General features: G+C 35.6%; 1 protein-coding gene across 7 annotated transcripts in view; it reads right to left on the bottom strand.

Moving 5' to 3' along the window:
• LOC5570297 (segment polarity protein dishevelled) overlaps positions 1–23,724 on the bottom strand; it is a 50,427-nt gene extending 26,703 nt beyond the window's left edge. For all 7 annotated transcript variants that reach the window (XM_021853441.1, XM_021853440.1, XM_021853442.1 and 4 more), the window contains exon 1: positions 23,341–23,724. The gene's annotated coding sequence lies outside the window, so the exon portion shown is untranslated. The remainder of the gene's footprint in view (positions 1–23,340) is intronic.
• Between the last annotated feature and the right edge of the window lie 1,957 nt (positions 23,725–25,681).

Raw genomic sequence — 25,681 nt, 5'->3', positions numbered from 1 at the left:
CCGTACACTAAATCTAAACTCATGTATTAAATTGTAACTTGATCACAGTTTCACCAAAGGGTAATGTTTAGTCACTCCCTGATAAGAATGCCTTAGAAATTATGCGTTGGACATGGTTGTTGGATATTTCCAGGAGAAATTTTAGATCTAGTTAAACTCTTTCTGGATCAAAGGGGAAATCTTTTTGATAAAAATGATATCTTGTCAAAATAAAGTTCTTTTAAACTGGCTATTTTTTTTTATAAATTCAAAAAAAGCGTCTTAAGTATTCGTCAACGATTTTTCCCAGAATTCCAGAACAAAATCTGCTCAAGAATACCTAAAGGACCATGTCATTTGTTCATCCTTCAATGAACTCGCTATGAGTTCAATAAAGATCTCCTCAATGAGGAAAAAAATATATAGATTTCCATACGAAACGGTCATGAAATTTTACCAGAAGAAAATATTATAAATTTCATACGATGGCGTTCTGAACGAATTAGCTTGTGGTATAGTATGAGTTTTGCAGTACAATAATATAGATTACATAAATGTGTCGTATGGAATCTATGAATATTTGTTGTGAACATAAAATTGTACTTGTATGAATATCAGTATATTTGAGTATGAACTTTGTACGATTATTTTGTATTATTATGATTTTTGCAGTATTTCAATGGTAACAAGACGTTTCTTGTAGTTTTCATTAATATCATATACAATAATACTTTTCTCATCGTTATAGCGTCCTTTTCAATTTAAACACGAGAGCCACTTATGGGAAAATGTCATTTGTAACTAATAAATTGATTTAAAATGAGCACTTCATAATTAGAACACTATGCAATATTTATGTAAAAAAATCAATAAGAACGCAGTATTGACCGAAGAGTATAAATTTTGATTATTGTTCATGAACTATAAATCAATAGTTTGTCTCCCATCCACTCGAATATTGCCGTTGTCGGAACCGAAATCCAATGGCAGTCTGGTACCGCTTAATATGTTGGAAAAATTCTGAACAAGATTGTCGATTAATAATTTGAAACATACGATACAATCACTCACGTTTTGTTGTAGCCTCTTCGAGAACCTCGTATTTCAATTGTGCTCCCATTGCACGAGATAAAGCTTTGCAAATTTCTTCTTTCGGCTAATTTGCCGTATTTACACCACACTTTACGTAGAATTAACGATATTTACATTTTACCAAGCCAAGGTCTTCGCCTTTAAAATTCGTGAGCTTCTTCTGTACAAACGCCATTTTGATCCGATCTGAAAATAGACCTCGGTTCATGAAAAAAACGTATGATATTTTTCAAAGAAGGCTTGCTTTGCATTTCATAAGCACATCGTATTAAAGCGAGTTATGAGAATCGTATGAAATGTTTTCAGCTAGCAAAATACTGTTTCATACGAAAGGAGTTATGAATGACATAAATCCATAATAAATCCCGTAAAGTGCCTCATAAACCCAATCTTTACATTTAATCAAACTAGTAATCCCAAAAATACTTCACCAAGAATCAGTTTGTGTATCTCGAAGAATTCGACAACGGAATTCTTAATAAAACTGTCCAAGATTTCGGACCACTTAGATCTCCCAAGAAATTTGCCAAAGGCGCCGTCCACAAATCACGTAAAACTCTAGGGGGAGAGGGAAGTAGGCTCAAGCGTTACCGTTCATAAAAAACAATTTTAAACTTTCCATACAAAAAACGTTACGGAGGGGGGAGGAGGTGAAAAATTTCCAATTTCAGCGTTACGTAATACACGGACGCTGCCAAATACCTTTTCGGCTTTGTTTTTGCCATTCTCTACGAATCGAATTTCTAGAAATATCAGCCAACGCTCTTTTACAGAAACTACTATAAATATTTTTCAAGCAATCTACTTATAAACTTTTCATTATTATTCCAAAGAACATTCAAGTGAATATGCAATCGTTTAAATTCACTATCATTAGCATTTCTGCAAGGATCTCATCAAGAATTTGCCATGAATTTCAATGATAATCTATCGACCATCTCACGAAAAACCTTGCTAAAAATCCCTGATTACTCTTCTAGAATTTTTTAGGTATCTCAAAGATGTTCGATATAATCTTCTTTGAATCTGCTCAACATCTTGCCGCCAGAAGCCTACAAAGCATTTTACAAGAAATTGGTAAAAATTGTAAATCATTCTGATGCATAGGAGATCTCACCAAAAATCAATAATGTTGCGAAGTGCGAGCTGTCAGACAGCCGCACACTTTACAGCAATTTTTTCTACTTTCGCCAATAGTGCTTCCAATTGAAACGAACAGTTATTCGTATGTTTGAAATACATATTTTCCCGGTTTGTTCTACAATTTCCTGGGTATTTCCCGCTTTTTCTCCAGGTCATTCGTAATTCCTGGGGTTTTCTCTCTTTTCCCGGATTGATGGATACCCTGATATTACGCTTACGTCGACTATGCAAATATAGGCAGTATAGCTCTTGGCTAACACAGATTCTCCACAGACAATTTTTTATCGCATCATATTTAGATTTCATGACTCTATTCGGCTTACTTTATGAAATCACTAAGAGTAGAATCATATTCTCCACTATGTCACTGCTTCATAGATCACGCTTTCAGGGTGGCCACAAAATTTTCCCGGTTTTTGATCCTTTATTTTGCACGACTTTAATTGACCATTTTTATATCAAAAATCGTTTCTGTGAAAAGTGCTGGAACATTTTTTTTAATTTAACAAATGGTTAATTGTGCTAATCAAACGGATCCTCCTCTTGGCGCGATTGAGTCACTTCGACAGGGGTTTAATTTGAAAGCTACTAAAACTATTTTTACAAGCAATATGCCCCTTAAGGGCATCTTACTGCTGAGTTTCAGTTTATTTGGCCGACAAAAGCCTCAGGTGCCTAAGTGAATCATCAAGATGTCCAAGTAGTTCTTTACCGTAAGTGAAAGTATTTCAATTCCTAATCCTTTGAATTTTCTGCATAAAAATTAAGAGTTGTCTAAAGAAAATAAATTTAAGCTAGGAATGAAACAAGGACACACATATAGAAGCACTTACTTATGGCTCATTCACAGATCTAATAACACCGCACATTATCATTTTTGACATCCACCCACCCTCTCGTAACGTTTTTTGTATGGATATGCAACACATTTTATATGAGTTGTGACAATTTGAGGATACCCAGGAGGAAAATCGCAAATGGGCCTTAAAAACATTGTCGATTGGATAACCAATGAAATAGTAAACATTTTTTTTTTAAATAGGATTGTTTTCAATATTTGTTGTGGTATAAATATTCAACAACTATAGAAGAGTGCTGCCCAATCTGCAATAAGTAATTTAACTTTGATTTAAAAAAAAAAAGTCGAGCAAAAAGTTAGTTAAAAGTTTAAAAAATATTAACCCTTACAGTGCGTGAACAAAAATTTAAAAAAATATTTTGAAACATTGCTAAGAAAAGAGTAAAACATTGTTAAGAAGTATGGTGTAGTATAGTAGAATTAAATCATTAATGTTTGAAAGTTATTTGTTAAAAATTAAGGATGCCTTTCCCGGTGAATTCAAATTCCCGTCTTTTTTCCGCTTTTCCCGGTTTGGTGGCTACCATGCCGCTTTTAGACCTAGAGAGTATATTTCGGAGTTGTCCGAAGCTTAGGATAGGTAACCCAATAATACGTGATAATATTTATTAGATTTAAATTGTTTCAACTAAACAGCAAATTACATTGTTTCTTATCTTAACATTCCGATGCAAATGAATCATTTCAACTCAATTTACGAACTTTGTAAAAAAAAGTTATGTAAAATGAATTAACGTAAAAAAAAACTTTGTAAACCGAGGTTTATGTGTACCTATAAGACGCTGAAAAGATCGGTAGTCCTCTACGGCGGAAACACCTCATGACCTCGCATAGAAGCGCAATGACTGAAAATTAGTGTATCGTTTTGTTTCGTATCGCCACGAAAAAGTTGCATATCGTACATCCTTACTCTATCACAGCTTCTCCCCTTACTCGACCATAATCACAACATGTTTTGCGTGCTGCCTCCACACGGAACGGAACTCGGTCGTCTACAGACAGCAGCAGCTACGACCGCGACAACGTTGACCTTAATGTTTTGAGCAAGCGGGGTTGCAGCGCACGTAGCATTCATTTGCATACACAAAGCATCATACTTACTTATCTTGCGTATATACTCACGAGCAAAAGTTTGGGACTATCTCATAGAAAAACATGCAAAAGTGTTTTTTCCATATCTCTCTGATTATATATCAAATAATAATTAAAATAAATAATGATTATATTGATATATAATCAAAACTCTCTAAAGCTCATGAGTTAGTCTTACTTCGTAGGTATTTTGACATTTTCTCGCATAACTTGTAATCCCGCCCTAAAAACCATTGGTAACCATGTGTTTAGTTCATAATTTCTGAGGATTTGAATGGATTTACTAGTTACTTGGCAACGCTATGATGAAGAAAGGATTATTCTGTACCTGTCAGTAGTTTTGGTTTGAATGCTTATTCATTCATTTGATCAATGAGCTACACACGTAGTTACCAAAGGCTTTTAGGGCGTTATCCCAGATTAAACGAGTTTTTTTCACTAAATTTTAACTTGAAGTTGTGACATTTTTCAGGAATTTTAATGAAAAAAAATGGCTAATAAATATTTTGCGATGAGCACTTGCAAAAATTTAGCAGACAAATCCGAAAGCCAATTAAAATCGAAAAGAAGTCATTCAAGTCATCGTTCAAAAGTTTAAGATCACCCCAGTTCTAATGTCGTACCAGTTCAAAATTTTGGTCAATTAAATGCTAAGAAAATTAGCCATATTTTATAATTGTATTTTTTTAATTTTTTTTTTTTTAAATGCTTAATTTCAATCCTCAAATTTAACAAACCAAATGTGGAAACTATTACTGTCCAAATACTCACAAAGTAAGATCAATCCAGTACCTTTCAAATGAGCCATAGATAGTTTTATTTGGACGTGTGAGCACAGAGATTCTTTTCTATGTTTTAGGGGGTGATCCCAAACTTTCGCACGGGAGTGTAGCTACTTACTACCTGTTCGCGTAATCAACGAGCGGTGCAATGATAAGGAAAAGATGCATCTAGAGAAGCCAGCTCCGATACTGAGCTGCATCTTTCCGTATGGGAAGGAAATTGGAACGATCAAGCGAACGCCACACTCGGCAAGGGGTCTGAAATTTACGACCGTGGTGACAAAATGGGACATTCATGCAAACTTTAAGGGGGGCCTAATTGAAATTTGAGCTGCCGAGAAGGAATGGTGTCGGTTGGAAACCGATGATCTACGCCCAAGTGGACCATCGGTGTTTGTAGGACAGGGGATTGTGGATAATTCCGAGAAAAATGGCAATAAAGTGGATCAATTCGTAAAACAGGGTTTGGCTTCAGGAACCTGTATTGAATTCAACTTTTCGAAATAAATAATTGATTTTTTGTTTTTTTTTTTTATATACATTTATGGCATTTCGTTCCAACTGGGACAGAGTCGCTTGACACTATATGAATATGAATGTTGTTTAAAAACCTTTGAGAGATTACTGGTTGCACTTACAGATCTGAAGACGAAGAAGTTCTTCATATTTTGACAGAATTAATTATCCTGCAACAAATACATTTCATTGTCATTTTCTAGTAGGTAATCCTTACGAATAAAATCAAAGGAACACGTCATAAATTCGTCGTAGGTCAATTTGCAAAATCTGTTGAAGCTCGTAGGAAGGACAGAAAGATATACTGGAACGAACCGTGTTATGCTACACATGCACCTAGACCTACTTTCTTCACACTCCGATGCTGATGCTATCCCAACATAAGCTATGCAATGCACAGCCAGAAGCATTAGATCTATCGACAGGCAATCGAACTTTACAACTTCACGGGAAGTTTCCTCAATAAAGAAAGAAGAGACAGACAAACGATCGCGTCTTGGTCGTCGTCGTCGTCGTATTGGACGTCCGCCCATCGGATCACCCACACACACACATTTACTGTGCAGGGTGATCTAGACCCGGGGTGGTAGAGTTGCATGTATACAAAGTATACGGACGATTGCTGTTGGCAGTACCTAATAATAACAATGCAGACATGAGAAACACCACCAACAACAACAAACATATCGGCTCAGCAGCAGGAAAAAGTTGGCTCAAGATGCGGCGAAAATTGTTTCAAACCTAGCTGGATGCGAATGCGTTTGCGACTTGGGCAACTCGTACGGGAATAGTAATTGCTCTTTTCGCGCGACCAGATGATGTCGATTCGATCGATGATGAATGCCATTCATTGGTTGGGGGGTTTGGACTATTTACTAAACCAGTTTTGGGTTCGATTCTGATTGGCACTAGAATCAGCGCAGAAAGTTGGGTGGGTGTTCAATTGATCATTGAACGACTTGACCCTTGAAGGGTTTACTCAAATAAAAATCCGTTTCAGATATCTGGGGTCCAAAGGGTCCCTGAACGTATAATAACGTGTCTAATGATCTTCTACTTCTTGATATTACGTCCCCATTGAGACTGCTTCTCAGGTTAGTGTGGTGTGAGCACTTCCACAGTTATTAACTAATAGCATTGTTTGTCATAGTGACCAGTTTTGCAATCGTATATCGTGTGGGAAGCTCTATGATACTCCATTGCCAGGGAAATCCAGGAAAATTCAATAACGGAAAATCATGAACCGTCCGGGAATCGAACACAGACACATTCAGCATGCCGTTGCTCAGCCCAGAGGTTGACATATAAAATTTGAATTGCTTGTTTTTGAGCATAAGTCAATAGTTTTTGATGAAATTTTGGGGATTGCTTGTTCGCAATCATTCTAATTTCCGTAAATCATTAAGATCTGACTAGTTCTTGCCTGAGTGTTATCAGCATCATCGGCATGGTTGAAAATATGAAATTCATAAGCATTCGATTTTTCATCAACACATCCACAGATGTGGATTAGCGAGAGGGAAGATTCCTTTTTATGAATCAGATGAACCTACAGTTGTGTTCAGAATAATAGTAGTGAAAGCCGATTTTCATACAAAATGCTCAACTTTGGCATGCTGTAACTTTGTTTACCTATAAGCAATCGGCATGAAATTTTGACAGAGAACTACAAATATACCGTCAAACGGGGCTTCTTTTGACATTATTTCCACATTCTTCAACTTTGAGGATTTGTAGCTCTGTGAATAATGGATAGATTTCGATAATTCTTGCGCATATTTATATTGTATTTGTAAGTAACCAATGTGCAAAATATGAGGCAAATCCATCAATAAATAAAAAAGTTGCTTGAATAGCGAAAAGAAATGTGTCCTTCAAGACAAAAAAGGGGCTACTTTGGACACTTTTAGAAATTAATACGTTTTGATAGTAAAACGATTTTTCATCATAAATTTCAAACTGATTCTATTGATTATCGTTCATTGTGATGTTTTCGAATGTTTTTCAATGATATACATAATTAAGAAAATTTTAAAGCTTGAAAAAGCTACACATACCTATACAATACTTTTCACAAAAACATGCTATTCATAATTTTTAGTTTGCATGATGATATGTTTACTTCCTTTTAAATGTCAGCTAATAAATAGCGACTTATGCTTGATTGTTAAAGTTGATGCAAACGAATTGTGTAACTACCAAGTACTGCGATGAATAATTAGCTGTGTACAGAAATATTCGTTCTGATTCTTAATGTTATATGAACAATATGTAGAAGAATCTAATCGTTCGATGTATAATTGCCAAAGCTATTGATTGTTTTCGGAGTGAGAGCGTTCACGAATCGGACCAGATTGAATTGGTGAGATGGGTGTGATAGATTGTAGCACTGGATTTCGCATCGAGGGCCGCTATCCGAGAGGGAGTGTTTTTGATCGAGGAACTGTCACTTTCGGTTAGGGAACATTATAGTTAGCGAAACAAAACGGAACAGACCGGGGCGATCCATTTATTACGTAAAACATTTTTTGGGATTTTACAACCTCCCCTCACCCCAAGGTAAGAGTTTTGTATGAAAATGAAAAATAAATTGTGTGGCGCGTAGGAAATCTAAAACCCCCCTCCCCCCATAAACTTTTACAAAATTAGTGAACGGCATCTAAACGGTAGGTTGTATGTTTTTGCTTTAGTTTAATTCACACTTTTATCTAGCTAACAACTGTTATGACAAATATAATGTTTCAGCAAAAGATCCCGGACCGAATGGGACTACAATGTTTCACAGGGGAAGGAAATTGAAATAATGTTTGCGTAAAACGATCCAAGAAAAACATTTTACAAAAACTATGCATGGGATGGTACACATTGTTGTCACGCTGCGTTGGGACTTTCAAGCGTCTCGTTTTCTTGAATGATTCCTTTAAAAAAATATAGTTAAGACCGCCAAAAGGGAGCTGAAATCAGTATTTATATGTGTATATATTATTGTTCAGGATGTATCAAGAAGTGTAATTCTCAGAAGACATCGTTGTAGATCAATTCTTATTATGTAAATTAGGCTAATATCTTTTTTCTTTCAGGACAAGTAGTTGCATATTACCTCATTCCTTGATATTTTTGTATTATTGTATTTAGTATTTAACATAATACGATCAAGGAATTAACGTTGGCCATTCTATCCCAAAAATACACCAGAGTCCTGGACGAATGAAACAGAAAAAGGACATTATAACACAAACAACGTAGCCTTATTATATTATTTTATTGGTTTATGCTATAATCTTATTTATGGTTTTACTTACAGGGGCATTATTGGATTAAATTTTCTTTTTCAGAAACTTATTTCACAATCCTGAACAAAATCATCAAAGATGCTGGTTAGTGACATACAAACATTATTCTATTGCATTAATACATATAACATTGTGTTAATTCATATTATATAATGTAATATTCACTTTTTTGTTTTAATACATTAATGCTAGATTATTTATTTCTATTTTATATTGTTATTTTTGATATTTATATCGTACTAGTGGTCCCGACAAACTTCGTCTTGCCATCAAGTAGGCTGTTGTAAAACGTCATGTAATCCCCCATACAAAATGACACATTAGTCTTCTCCGGTTTTCTCGATTATTCCGGAGACTATCCCAAACTTCTTTCTCACACGAACACGTCGCATCCCTTGTCGTGTGTAACTGTGAAAAACTGACGGCACTCCGTTCATCTGTTTTCAAGTTATTTCGTGGCATACAAACACCACTCCGTTTTTATTTATATAGATTACACCATATAGTTTTTTATATATAATTTTTTGCATTGCGTTATATTACATCATATTTGTTGCAGGGATCCAATTAAATAGATTTTACTTCTTGAAGAATTTTGATATGTAGACAGATACCAAATTAATGAATGCTTCAATAAAAATTGATCAATAAGGTTGAAATCATCATATTCATTGAATTAAATTAATTTGAACATTCATATATGTAATATATATAAATATGTTATATGTTATTTATACATTATATTATAATATATATACACACTTTTATATATTTCTCATTACATTTATTTCATTTCATCATATGTTAAGATTTGGGAGGGTGCAACAGAGCATCATTGAAGCTGGATGCTAGAGTGGAGAGCCAGCCGGAGTCTAGGAGAACGTGCCCGTAACATCCTGGTAGATGGATGCAAATCTCCAACAGTTGCAATGGATTTGGAGCGCCCTACTTACAACAAACCATCTCGTGGAAAGATGGACAAGTATTGCAATTCTCTTATTCTATTTATTGGAAGGAGATTCTCTTTTCGCAGCAGGTTTCACGTAAGTGTCTCTGCTTACGGATCCATCATACCCCCTTTTAGCCCTTCATTCAACGGTATTATGAATTCAATTAATAATGAAAATTGACTCTGCTATCCAGTGGAACTGCATGCAGAGCAAGACTCAAGCTAGAATGGTGGCTATCTACATACATACATACATACATTGTCATTGTTTTTTTCTTTCAGGCTTGTTGGAACAATCTGTTATTGTCTAATTAATATTAATCATCTTTCATTCATAGATTCTAGGTCAAACCATCGAGTTATTGCATGATTTTCTAAATTTGTATATATTAAATTATTGCATTTAATTTTATTACATAACAATCATTTAATTGAAGCATATAATATGGGTGATATTGGGAGGGTGCATCAGGGCATCATTGAAGTTACAGCTGGACAATGAAGTGGAGTGCCAACCGGAGTCAAGGGTTGAAGTAACCGTAACATCCTTGTAGATGGGTTCTTCTATCCCAACAGTTGTAATGGATTTGACGCGCCCTTCTTATAACAAACCATCCCGTGGATAACTTGACAGGTATTGCAAATTTCATTATACTTTCCGTTGGATCATATTATTGGAAGGAGATTCTCTATTTCCCGCGGGTTTCGCGTAAGTGTCTCTGCTTACGGGTCCGCCACACCCCATTTTGGCCCTTCATACAATGGTATGTTGAATTCAGATTGATAATGAAAATTGACTGTACTGTTAAGTGGAACCGCATGCAGAGCAAGACTCAAGCTAGGATGGTGGCTACCTACATACATACATACATACGATATGTAGAAGAATCTAATGAATTACTGTAACTAAAAGTAATTTTTATTCCAAATACAATCCATGAAGTATAAGAATAATGATTCACAAGATCATAAACAATAAAAGTTTGCATTTGTTAGATGCATTTTGGCTCTTAATAGTTTTGAGATGGCGTAAGAGTAGTTTATTTTAGCACTTGAGGGATGCCATTGCTTTGTATAGCAGATTCATGTAAAATATGAATGAACAATATTTTTTAAGGATTATGTTGTGAGTTTACTGTTTATACGAGTTGAAATATATATGTTTTACATTTATTTACTTTTCTTAATCCTTTGTTTATTTTTTATTGTGTTGTAAAATATAGAAACCAACACTTTATAATTAAATATGAGTCGTAAAATTAAGACATTTGATCATTTATTTTTCTAAAAAAAACAACTTTTAACATAAATTTATCACAAATTTCTTTGAATAATGACGATTCGATAGTTTTGTGATGTTCCCAACAACTTTCCACGATATGTGGTAAAAGTGCTGAAGACACAAAATGGCTCAGATTAATATTTATGCTGGAAATAAATCCAAAACGTGAGTGTCCAAAGTAGCCCCCGGAATCAAAAGTAGCCCCGTCTGACGGTACTCAATTTCATTATCACAAAGTATGAAATTTTTCACAGTACCGGTTAAAAATTCAAGCACCAGGTGAAATCGCTCAAAATAATAGTAGTTTTTCATTTGTAAATTTTTGTCCTGTAACAATTTTCTAAAATATTGGCTTGTTCTTATTGATAATAAAATTGAGTATATTTGTAGTTCTCTGCCAAAATTGCATGCCGATTGCTTGTAGGAAAACAAAGTTACAGCATGCCAAAGTTGAGCATTTTGTATGAAAATTGGCTTTCACTACTATTATTCTGAACACCACTGTATATTATAGATCCGAACTTTACAAGAGCAGTGCATGTGCTAAGTAATAAACGGTATCTCTGAGAAAGCTTACGTTTTTGCGTTTCTTTTCGAATTTGGCCTATCTTTGATTGATAGAACAAATGTGACGGTGAACCTCATTGGCTCATGTGCTGAAATTTACTATAAAAAATAAATAATGTAATATGCATAATATTAGAACTAACTTGGAGGTGATGATTTCGCAATTTGGAAATTAAAATCACCTCCAAACACTAGCGATTTTGCGGTGGGATGTTGACGTTTTATCACGAATCAGTGCACCGGATTCCGCTTATTTAATGTGAAACAGTTTGGAATCAACTTCTAAGATAGCACCAAAACTTCAAAGGCACAAATCTATCCTAAATCATCCAACAACCGTGTCCTTCTTATTTTGGCTTTGTGCACTAGCAGAAAGCTTAACATAAGAAGATCATAAACGTTTTCCAATTATTTCTCCAGTTTAGTGCCTTTCAAAACGTGAGTAGGGACACAAGTGGCCATCTGTGGATTCCACCTTAAGGGAAGTTATGTGTTCAAATGTTTATTCAAAGTAGCTATTGAATCGATCAATACTATTGTTATGTCACAATGTAGCTCCAAGCATAAGTAATCAATGGCAAAATAACTACACTAGTGAACAGTAATAGGGGCATCAGCGGCTACTGGTGCACTAATGGTAAGTTTCCAATAACAAAATCGTTTCAAACAATCGATCACGGTGTTTGATGGGAAATTTGGTTACTGGAACTAGCTTACTGGAAAAGCACTACAACCCAAAGTAAACCTGAAGGGTTCTTTCGTGCCTGTCGCACGATATACGCATTTCAATTGAAATTTAAATGCGGTAAATTTAGTAAAAGCTCCTAATTAATAACTGTGGAGGTTCTTTTAGAACACTAATCTGAAAATCAGACTTTGTTTCGGTTAGGACGTTTGCAAAGAAGAATACGAGAAATCCTATGTTTATTCCAACATTGATCTATGTATGTGAGTTATCCATAACTGTGGAGTGGTTGTATTATACTTCTCAGATCTGAAAATGTTTAGTCGGACTCTTTTTTACTCGTGTTTTAGAAGTTGGTAGTATAGTCATTAGCATTGGCAAGAGAATTCTTTAGTTTGTAAATAGTTGTTTTATTTGTTGATGATAGTCTTTATCAGTTAATCAAGTCAAGAAGGTAATATCTCTTTGATTACATAGCAAATGAAGCAAAACAAATGACACACATTGAAGCATGTGATTGAAGGAAGGTAATAAGAAAGTAATTTCATAGTTAATGTAATGAAACTCAATTTGGTGATAGCGGCCAGACAGCAAAATAATAGTGACTACAGTAACTAAAATTATCGAAAAAGTGACCAAATAGAGATTGAAATGTGATTTCATACTTACAAGCATTATGTAGAAGAGAGGAAAATTACCGTCGTCGTTTTACAAATTTTCTAAATCGGTGTTTCGTTCAAAATTGCAGCAATAGTAATGCAATTCTACCATTCCACTACATTAGCTATCTGAGTTTCCATGAAGGTTCCATTCCAGTTGAAAGAAAAAAAAATATCTGAGTTTCAAATTTACAGTCATCCTACAGTTATGGATCAACTGGAAAATGGAAAACAAAATTACCTCCCTGGCATCAAAATCAAAATTCGCGGTTATTTACCAAAAAATGTTGACTTCGATAGTAATTTCGAACGATGTCTACCCCACAGATGTGGATCAGTGGGAGAGGAGGATCCTTATTATGGATCAAATCGACTCATATTGCGGTTCAAAGCACTATAACAGCTATTTATCTGTGTGGTAAACGAACGGTGTATTAGTGAAAGCATACGCGTTGGCGTTTGTTTCGGTAGTTTTCAATGCCCAGTTATGAATCAACGCTTCTGGGAATACGTTTAACATTTTTCGCGCAACGTTTCAAAAGGACCTATATAACATTGAGAGGCTCTCTTTGTTTACTTTCTCTTTAATGAGTCACATTAACCTCTACTGTTGCGTTTTTTTTTTGTATGAAACGCTAGTCAGGGAAATTGCCTTTCGTTCTTTAGTGAAAAACTTCCCAAAAGCTTTAGTATGCCACTGTTATAATTAAAAGAGAGCGAGAGAGGAGAGAATCTCTCATTTGTACATAGGTCCTTTAGTAATGTTCAGCGAACGGACGGAAAAAGATATACATAAGCATGTTATGGTGTACAGTTTTATGGTTTACGTAAATAAAATGTATTCTGCGTAATTGCATCTCTATTTGATGAGATATTCCTGTTTTAATCCAACTTTGATCCATATCTGTGTACTATATATAACTGTAGAGTGATTGCTGATGTTTGAATGAGCACACAAAAGCTAGTTTTGTAATGCATAAATCTCGAACGCCGATAGAAAAAATCCTCTGGAAATTCATCAATTCTGAAGAACGAAGTTAAAAAAAAAGACACGGACACCCTTTGGTCATTTGGCTGCACAGATGTTACTCAACACTAGACAACGAATAAGCATGGCCCAGTGGCACAGCCGAGAAACATTCCTGACGAAAAATGTCAATGACTGAAGCGGGAATCGAACCCACCCCCTAATGATACGATGCGCTTAAATGCCTAACGACACTAACCGCACGGCCACAAGCGCACGAAATAATGGCAAACATCTTAGTCTTAAAAATTCATTAAAGCTGTTCCATATGCCACAGTTGCAGGACGGATTTCTGAAAAAAAAAAATGCTTTATGCATTTGTTAGGAAATTTCAGGAATAGGTCGATGATATGAGAAGATGGTTTAGCGAAAAATCCTCACAAAAACTGAAGATAAATTCTTGAACGTACTTGTGGAATTCCCGACAGAAACGAGAATTTAAAAATAAGAGGAAAATCCTAGAAAGCATTTATTTGAAATATAACCCTCACTCTTTTCCAAGGTAGCGTCAAAGCTTTATTTATTCGATGAACTCGAGAAACACTGTATCAGGTGGTTAATGTGCCGTAGTTATTAGACAATGATTTAGACGTATTACAATAATCTAGATATTACTCAGTACTCGAAGTATCCAAAAAACAATCGTATCACTAAAGACTAATAAATAACACTCATTTCAAGATGATTCCGAACCATGTGTGTTTAGCTACGAATACTTTTTATTTCGAAGCGCGTATTTTTGGAATAAAAATAATCGTTCGAAATCGTAGAGATAATAGGCTTAATATACCTGGCTTAATGTCTGGCGGATGAGTTTAATTAGTTGTGAAAGGTTTGAATCCATTTCCTAATAAAATTGGTAAATTTTTGATGAACATGCTTCTGACAAATTTCTCGCATAACTTATGATCTCACCTTAAAAGCCATTGGTAACCGCGTTTATTGACTGTTTAACGATAAACTTGCGACAATCGACGCGCCACCATATTTCATATAACGGAGGTTACTAGAACTAACTTGGAGGTGATGATTTGGAGGTTATTTGGCCATTTGGAGGTTGAAATCACCTCCAAACACTAGCGATTTTGCGGTGGGATGTTGACGTTTGATCACGAATAGCTCAATGTCACTGAACAAGCGAATGGATTTACACGTTAATCAACAATGCTTACGATGAAGAGAAAATCACCTTTTTGTCCTAGTGGTGATAGTTTGTAACTCGGCTCATTCATTTGTTTAAAATAACGAGCTACATACTTGGTTACCAATAGTTTTTGGGGCAAGATCATAAGTTATGCGAGATTTTATAAATAATTTCTGGTTGAAGTTACAGAGAACTTTTAGGCTTTTTATGAGCTTCCATCCAAAGGTAGCTCAAAGATCCATTCAGGCTAATCTCCGTTGATTTATCTATAAATTCATCTAAATCAACTTAGCAGATCTGTCAGGAATTAAGGCTACATTTAAATTCAAAAACTTTACCTGAACTTGCATCACGAAACCCAACAAATAAATTCTAGATATTTTAGTGACGTCGGCGATGAACTAAAATCACGGCGTGTATATGGGAAAGGTTTATCACAGAAAATAGGCATCGCTGAATCTTTCACCATTCGAAAATATAGGTTTTAAGCTTTCATTTGACGTGTTCCCCAAAAAAATCCACCGAGGGATCCCGAATACATTTTTTTATTTAAAATTTTTGTTCTTTAGAGTACATTATTTTTAAATGTAATCATTGCAAGAGACAGCTTCGTTGGATAAAAGGTTTATTTCCATTTAAAAGTTCATAAAATAAATATATATACATATCTATTGAGTTTCATTTTGTAAAAAAACAAAACTGTCCTATGTGATTTTGAGGATTTATTGAGCTATAGGACACTTATTCGATAGGATATGTTGTAAGTTCGACTGTTCACTTATTCATACTGTGGAAGTATATCTAACCGAGCACTGTTTCTTTTCATGGTTAGAATACATTAAATTTATTCTTCTTCTGTCTGGCATTACACCTCTGCTGGGACATAGCCTGCTTCCCAGCTTAGAGTTTGTTGAGTACTTAGATATTGATTGAGAATTTTCTTTGAAAATCAACCGTTAAAGAATAAAAGTAGAATGGATCAACATTACAACGGCCTACGAAAGTAAATGGAATATGCTTAAACGCCCTGTTACCCAAGCCTTAGCAAAAAGCTTAAAAAATCCTCATTAAGAATATTATCCAGGCACCCGGAGTAAATGACACTACACAGACTTTTTTAATAGTATTGAAGTTATGTAGATGTTTTTAGCTTGGAATTTCAAAATTTAATAAGAATATAGTGGAAGATATTTCCTGTTAAATCAAATCATAAAAATAATTCCACCGTGAAAGTGATTTTCTGACAAGCAGAACAACAATAATACAATTTGCACAATTACTGCAGTAATTAAAACACGTAAGTAGCTTACAAACAAGAAAGTTTTACCATTTTATATTCCTTTTAGATTGATATCATATTCATATAATATATGTTTTCAACATGAGATATGGTTAATTATGTGATTATTGGCAACGGTAAGTGTTATGAGGAAGAATAAAAAGTTAAATTTTATGTGCCCACTTGCCCCGTAGAGTTGAGTAACTGCAATTTACAGTAGATTTTTATGACTTTATTCTAAGGGTTACAATATCTCGAAAGGATACCTTCCCATTATTGCGGACATCAGCGAATACAGGGTGCAACTTTTGCAATTTTTTGGGCTATTTCATGAAAGCAACATCAATCAAGTGGCTGCATTTATTGATCGTAGCAAAATGAGCTCCATACAGCATGTATTTTACATTACCTTTTGGAGCCTTTTGGGGAGTTTTGCGATGATAGCGACTCAAGAGTCTGCCTTGAGCTCTGCCTCTATTTTTACAGTAGCTCCATAAACTTAAGTCAGGAGAAGTCAAATTAGGATCTCCAAATTCAAATCATGTGTCCCTTTTTTATGTCAGATGTCCATGGAATTTCCGTTGCAGAGATATAATGAACAAACTTCCAAAGATATCGAATTTATCGACTGTTTCGTACAGATTGAAAAAAAAATGACTCAATGATTCTTTTGGTATGGTCCAAACTGTTAGTACTGATCATGGAATGGCGTTTCTTGAATCTTGAATAGATTTTCTGTTCCTCAAATGTGGCATTTTTGCTTATTTATGAAGCCAGATTGTGCCTGTTGACCACGATATTTTCTAGGATTTAACAGTTGAGTTAACACAACTGCAAGACTATTTTCAATTCAAAGAGTCACTATTTTGGCATGTTTTTTTTTTTTTTTTTTTTTTTTTTTTTTTTTTTTTTTTTTTTTTTTTTTTTTTTTTTTTTTTTTTTGTATGGTATTCAGTTGGAGCTGCCTGACAGCTTAAAATGTCAAGGCTGAACCCTCGGTCTGGCTTTTGCCAAGTTTCCCCTCTACCAGGACCAATACTCAGACGGACTAGGCAATGGCGACCACATGAACACTGTTTTTTATTAGTATTGTGACGTGGTAGTTTTTGAAAAGTACCCATATTCCCTTGCTTCTGAGAAAAGGAAGCATTATGAAAATCAGCAGCTCCATTAGAATTTGTTTGAAATAGTAGTGTAGAATTTGTTTGAAATAGTAGTGCATTACTAATACTGTCTAGTCGAAATGGTTTTAAATAATTTGTCATTCAAGTGCTATTCTGATTACTATTGTCTTTTACGTAAGATAAGAGTCTTAAATGTCAAGTGTCGTCAAGTCTTAACAAAATTAGGCTGTTTAGTAGTAATTCTAGTTAATTTCATTTTTTGTTGTTAAAAGTATTTATTGGTCATTACGTTCATAAATCCTTAAAGAAAAAAGTCGCTTTCCTTGTCTTTTCAACAATTTTTCGAAACTAGCAAGTGTACCTCAATGATCGATCTCAACGTCTTACTTTCCATAGTCATTTTTATAGTGAATATTGAAGAGTGAGGTTACCTTAGGCTTCTATTACAGTCTCCTACAAGATTCACTTTTCGGTGGCAAATGCAATGCTTCACAACGCCTACTTTCTACTTGTAAATTTTGCGAAAATGAAGCTGGAATTAAATTATTTATACCGCTGTTACAAAAGAGGTATTTCTTATTATGGCAATGTAAAAACCATATTAAAATAAGATTGTCGCCACTCATTTCTACTCAGTGAATCTACTAGTCATTTTCCTAAGAGTTCCTAAGTATTCCCTACGTCGTATATGATAACGATGTATCTAGCTAGCTAATAATAAGAGTGGCTACGGATCATTCTGGTTAGCAAAAGGCAAACTGAACGTCACCAATAGTATTAATGTCCACTTCGAATAGATTAATTATTTGAAATGGGCATCAATTCTGTCAATGACGCAGAATGTCCGTTGGATCGCATCCGAGATATTATTGCGTCTATGCCATATGAATTATGACGCGGCTTTAAGCAAAAAATGCCAAAATGTGATACCACCACTACAGGTTACGCCTTTGGTTTCCATCATATGGGCTAATGGATTATGCCCTCCCATCGCGGCAAGGTCGCATAACCAAGGGGAGGGAGTCACTATTTTGGCATGTTGTTTTTTTATATCATATTAATTGTGGAAAACATGACAATATTAACCCAGCAGAAAGTGATATTGATTTGTAAAAATGGTTCAAAAGAGCTCTATTTCGTATCAATCGTTTGGCAGCGTCCATTTATTACGTAACGCTAAAATCGAAAATTTTTGACCACCTCACCCCATCTCCCTCCGTAACGTTTTTTGTATGGAAAAATTAAACGCTCTTCCCCCCTCCCCCTAGAGCGTTACGTAGTTTGTGGAATTTTCAGGATGGTTGATTAGATCTCATCGGTCGAGTATATTTTTCTTACACACAATATAAAAAATAAAGCAATCATGATAGGCGAATCAAATTCTCAGTTAATGAATAACCGAAGAACTCTTATTTGAGAACTTGGCTTTGTCTCAATAGGGGTGTAATTCCAGAAAGAAGGAAAATAAAATTAATCTTTTCTAAATATGAACAGAAACAGTTATACACTAGAATCAAATACGCACTTTAATCCGAATGCCGATCTCAGCTGTGCAAATCTCGGTAAAAGGTCGTTTGTTGACATCTTAGTAAAAGTGACGTTTGGTAACGGCACCCAAAGGTGCTGTTTTAAGTAAACTTGATGTTAGGCTGACAACGTCTGGCATTTTACTCTCTCTTTTTCAGGAGGAGAAATTTTCCCAAACTGTTCAAAAATTTGATTTATCCAGTTCACGTGAGCGCTGGAATTGAGGAAGGACATTCCGTCTAGGATCGTTCTAAACATTTGGAGGGTGATCATGTTTCGTGTTCCGTACATTGGTTGGACGTTGGACTGAGGAGGAACTTTATCAAGGGATCGTTCATTCCTGTATTTTGAAGAGCACTCGAATTTTACGAAGTTTCCAATTCTTTGGTTTTATCAAGTGTCCAATAATGAAGTTGCTTTGAAATTTATCAAGATTTTAATTGGATTTTGTTAAGTATATTTTTTCTTGTTATTTCCTTTTATTCTTTATTATTAGTTTTAGCTTTGATTAATTTTTATTTTTTTGTTATTTTTTATGAAAGCATGCATATATATTTTACCTTTTATCGATTTTTGATATGCAATGCTTGTGAACTAAATATATAAATCACCCCGTGTGTCGGCATAGTTTATGAACACTCATCAAATGAAAATAAATTATTTTTTTAATTGACAATTGTTTTTGAATAGTTCGTCAGCACAGGTGACGACATACCGTTTTGATTCATATTACGGACACTTAAGGCCTTAATGAAGTATAACTCAACATAGAGCATACAAAATAAATCATTCTGTATGATTTCTCAGCGCTATCGAGCGTCGGAAACCTTTAACTTCCGAATGGTGGGTAAAGAATACGCTTCTGCAACTTCAATAATTTTAAATAAATCTAAATGTGTGGCCTTTTCATGATTCTTATTCCGGACGCTTCCTCACTTTTGCATCATATTCCGGACACTTTGATTCGAATTCCGGACAGCTCATGGAAATCATTATTAGAAAAGTCAAACCATCAGTTTAAATCGTCAAGCCGCTAAAGAGACGTCTAAGGCAGTCAGATACTATCAGTTTGCATAGATTTCTATGGAAAAAGCTTATTAAAACAAGCCTTGAAAGTGAGAACTTTTGCACAGCAAAAATTGAAACATTTCGTCTGAAATGTTTCCCATACAAACTAGAGTGTCCGGAATTTGAAGCTGTCCGTAATATGATTCAAAACGGTACATTTGTCATCGTTTATAATGAAGCCATACAAAATAGTGATATTTAAAATCAAAGTTTCATGAGTCGCATCACTTACCAAGGTGAACCCTGATCATTTAACTTTTGAACCCTTCCCACTAACAAAAATCCTTCCTGCGACTACCGAGGAGATGCAGAGATGATCACGGTATCTAGTAACAACGGTAGTCACACTAACATTATTTGTATAATTTTACGGTAAGATACTTTATTAACACTATGTATGATATATTACTATATATTGGGTATTGGGGAGGGGTAGCCTAAGGGAGTTAATTGAACTGTTGACTGGATGAAAGTGCGTGGGGTCGCCAGCCTTTTGTCATGAGAAAACAGCCTTAGTGTTGTCTTCCAAAGGTCTTCAAAGATATTAACTAGCCCTGCTACAACAAACCATCAGGTAGATCATACCATCCTGGTATGATTCTGCAGCCATAGGTAATCCTTGCGCTGATGGTGGCTAAATAATCATCATCATCATCATCATCATCAACTTGATGTTAGGCTGACATATCAGTTAAAATTAATTTGATTACCGCTCAGCTGTGCGGATCTTGGTAAAAGAATGAAAATTAGTTCAACTCAACTGAGTGTGTCCTCCACTGTACGGGTAAGTGTCGTATCCCCAAGATCACATAGGACAGTTATGTCTATTACAATATGTAATCTTATATATCTATGTTATATCAACTTTCATTTGAAATTTGGGCTACCATGGAGCTTGAGAGAAAAAAAAAACTGTCTTTTACCATGATTATATTTGAAAATATCGTACTTCAAGGAACAAAAATTTAAAATAAAAAAAAATGTTCGGGATCCCTTGGTGGATTTTTTTGGGGAACCCGTCAAATGAAAGCTGAAAACCTATATTTTCGAATGCTGAAAGATTTAGCGATGCCTATTTTTTGTGATAATATTGTTCTACTAGACACGCCGTGAAATAATCAACGCTTTTGAGTGTGACTGTAAGCCGAAATCCAAAAATAAATTCCAGATATTCTATCAGAAATGCTTGTGAAATTTTTACCTAAATTCATCTAGAAAGTTTGCAAACAATAAGAATGCTTTTCGCCCTGGTCGGCGTTTAATCAAAGTGGACCAAGTGACGTTTTTCATATTTTGCGAAAAATAGGCTTGACCTCGTTAAAATTTTTGTAATTGTTTAACTCGTTAAAATTTTGCTAAACATCTTTGTGTAACTTTCAAACAATATAATGTGAAGTAATAATCATGAAAACACATAACCCAAACCTCAAATAGAACGTTTTAACGTTTTTTTTATTTGGTGGACTATGTGTACTTGGTCCACTCTGACTGAACTAAAAACCACCGTTCAGTGATTTGGTTCACTATGACTGAACAATTTCTAGGAAAATAACAATCATTAAATGCTTGCACGGTCAAACTAGATACATACTTCAAAGATAAACAGGTTATCAACATCCGCCGATATCAGTATAGTAAATTCTTCAATTATCAACATCTCCAAACCCGAAATCAGTGACATTGTAGGGTCAGGGAATTGAAGACCAGAAATATTCAAATATGTGTTCAGTCAGAGTAGACCAAGTGAAAATCTTGAGTACCGCCCAAAATATACTGATCCAATAAGCGGATTCTAGGACATACCATACAGTCACCATAAAACTATCAAAAACTACTATCAGACTCTGAAATAGACTCAAAAATCGCAATAATCAATCAGTTTATTGCTTTTTGACACTTGGTCCACTCTGTCTGCACAGAACTTGTTGCAATATCTGACCACCTATCCCAATATGGTAAATGGTCAAAAATAAACGCATCGAATCAGTAATATTTATGAATTTTTATTGAAGGATGAGAAGAAGAATCATTCGATGTCGAAAAATCTGACAAATCATCTGAAATGTATTTCATTTCCTCACCTTACTCAGCATGCTGATCATTTTCGCTGCACGGAGGTCCAGTTTTCTAAAACAAAACTTTGAAAACCAAATTTCCAAACGAGTATTTAGATGAATAGCAAAATCAAACATTTATTTACAATATCACTGGTGACTTAACGGTACTTTAATCTAATTTTATTGTACATATCTCTCACAGTTTACAGCATTCATCAAATCTGATAACAGTGAAATGGAGTTAAGGTAATTTCGCATCTAATGGAACAACAATCCAATTTTCCCAAGTTTTGTATTTGGTCCACTCTGACTTAACGCCGATAATATGTAATTCGAAATAATGTTAGATTTCGAATAACAAAAACCAGTAAAGCATTACTGTCCTGATATTTTAGTTTAAGAGAATGATCCAGATTTTTTTTTGATTTATCAGATCACGAAAATAAATTGACACGCTTCTAGGCCTACATATCATATTCAATGTGACTGTAAGATTTTGTTCAAAGGGCAATCTTTTCCAGTGAGAAGCTTCGACTGGGGATTACTAGATATTGTGTTCATAACTGTTGTTCCACTATTAGGTGCTCTTAGTTCGTCTGGTTACCTTCGAATTCTTATTTGACGAAACAGCAGGAGCCCCGGTAATAATTATTGAATAATTTATGGCCGAGTATTTTAAGCAATATAAATCATAGAGTTGGTTGATAATATAATACTCAAATGCATCCGCAATTTTTCCACACATCTTTTGTATGTTCAGATGACGACTTCTCACTGCTTCATGGACTCGGTATGTTCCAAACACACCCAAACGACACTGCCGTGGATGATGCATATTATCCATGAAACCAACACTGTCAGCGATCCTCTGCTGCCTGCCTTCCAGATACTGCTAGTGCCCAGATTACACCGTGGCGATGATTATAAATCCTTAAACGCTTCGAGAGTACGAATCCGTCGAAATTTGAAACCATCCCGTACTAATCCAATCCGATATGAACTCCGATTCTGATATCCCTCCAAGCAATTTATCAAAAACTCCGAGATTAATGGAAGCACAGGTCAAACCTCCTCCGGAATAATACACTTTGTACAATCAAACACGCACACAAACACGGCATTCTCACTCGTAAATCTCTGTGAGGACAGCAAAACAAGCAACAACTCCAGAGGAGCCAGCAATCGGCCATGTATTCCGCCCGTCGTCCATACACACCTTTCGAGAACAACGAAGACGACGACGACTACTGCTGGTGCTGCTTCTGCTGCTGCGTGACGTCAGGCTGGAACATTTTTCTCACTGTACAACACTGTTCCTTCACTTTTCTCGCACTTTGGCTGCATCCATTTGCGGCCGAACTGCTGGAAGGAAAATGCATTTCCCGACGCCGGGAGCCCTCCGCGGCCGGTCGAAAACTATCGCATCCGGTTGCCAACCAGTTGGGGCAACTTTGGGCACTACTTTTCCGCGGAAATTCACTGATTATTGGGGCGGTTTTGGGCGACACAAATCGGAGACCGAATTTCACTTCTGTTTCTTCGCACGGGTTTACTGCTACCTACTGCGCTCTCAGGTCGGGTCGGTTCGGGTTCGCTTCGCTCGGGCGACTGGCTGAAGTTTTTTCTCTTTTCTTTTTTGACGTTTTGCTTTCGATTTTCGCCGCGTGTGCAGGGATGCTGCTTGCAAATGAGAGTGCAGGGGTGTGGTGATGTTGGTTGGAAAGACTCGTCGAGAGATGGCACTATTTCGAAAAGTTTGTGTTGGTGATTGCAAACCGCACATCTTAAGTTTATGAAGACGTTATTTCGTGAATAGGATAACGACTATTTATTTCGTTCTTAAACGCTAACAGTTGGCGCCAGAGGCAAAAAGTACAGACAACAACCTTCCGAACATCAGAGTTGCTTAATATCAATCATATCAGCTGATGGCTGATGGTCTAAAACTATCAATATCACTTGCGAGCTATCAATATCACTTTGATTTGACAACCAACAGCAGTGATGCGACATCGCACTCTAGATCAAAATCACTGCAGAATGAATGATCACGTGGTCATTATCCATGCTATTAATGTTTTTCAGTGACCAACACATAGTTTTAATCTATCTGCAACACTATCGAAAATATCTTACTGATAAATTGCCATTTTATGTGCTTAATTTAAAGCTAAACTTAACCCATCAGTGATATCATTAGTCTATCGCCATCAATGCACTGGTGATGGAGTAGAAAGCATGATGTTGATGTGATATAGAATGATCCGATTTGTATCGCAGTCGGCCTGTACAAATCAGCAAATTTAAAGCATTGATAGTGACATCGAGCAACTCTGCCGAACATTCAACTTCTTTCACTGGCCGCTGAGCGACGACACTGTTGCTTGTATTCCACCCACTGATCGCGCTACGCTGGATTCTCAAATTTCTCAAACTTTCAACATAAGCGCATGGAAGAATGGTAGTCAGAGAATTGTCAAAACGTATTCGTCATCAAACGTCAATAACCCACCGCAAAATCACTAGTGCACAGACAAACAGACGTCACACTTTCATAATTGTGTATCGACCACCTTTTTAACGGTCAAATCAAAAATATGGTAGGTAGCCAATCCGCCACCGACAGCGCTCGCATCGTTTTTGTTCGCGTTTGACGTTTACACACTACCGCCATCTGTTGGCCTGTCGGCCAAACACACTAATTTTAGCATTGGGCGTACATGTCCTCGTGACTATGATTTTTATCGAGATTTGTTCTAAGTGTTACGTCTGTTTGTCTGTGGCTAGTGTTTGGAGGGGATTTTAACCTCCAAATTGTCAAATAACCTCCAAATCATCACCTCCAAGTAAGTTCTAATAAACTCCGTTATATGAAATATGGTGGCGCGTCGATCGTCGCAAGTTTATCGTTAAACAGTCAATCGGCGTTCGAGATTTATGTATTACAAAATTAGCTAACCATGTAACCATAAAAAAAACTTGATTTTTCCGAACAAAATTTTTCGTGTACAGTTTGTGAAACTGTCAATATACTATCTTTTTTTCCCAAATCCAATGTAATGCAAACAGTTGTTAAATGGTCTGACTATAAAATTGAAATGAGACAAATAATGTATGTGTAATGATTGATTAATTGTGAAACATTGTATTTCTACCCTTTACCGTACTGTTCCTTTGTGTTCATACCATAAAAGAAAAAAATATAAAATGCATTTTTTATTAATTTATTTTTGTAATTTTTATTATACTATTTCAATAGTTGTTATATATAGGGTTATCTTTAGTGTTCATATTTCACTACAATATTGTAGTCGATTATTTGCACTAATAGCTCTCGATGACGCCTTTCCCTCTCACTTGTTGCAGACTTTGGAAGTTTTCAGGACATCATAGTCAAAATAACCTTTATGAGGGAATTCATCTCGCAAATGTGGTTCGGGGTAATATATTCTGGCAGCTTCCTATTGGTTTAGTTAGATCCTCACCGCAGCGGCTGTAAGTTTGTAACACTTGTTTGCACTCGATGCTTCGGAAGATTCGTCGTGTCAATCATCCTG

Source organism: Aedes aegypti, chromosome 3 (assembly GCF_002204515.2).
Source record: "Aedes aegypti strain LVP_AGWG chromosome 3, AaegL5.0 Primary Assembly, whole genome shotgun sequence".
NCBI classification, from domain to species: domain Eukaryota; kingdom Metazoa; phylum Arthropoda; class Insecta; order Diptera; family Culicidae; genus Aedes; species Aedes aegypti.
Note: the sequence above shows the minus strand (reverse complement) of the source record. Positions and strands in the feature narration are given on the sequence as shown.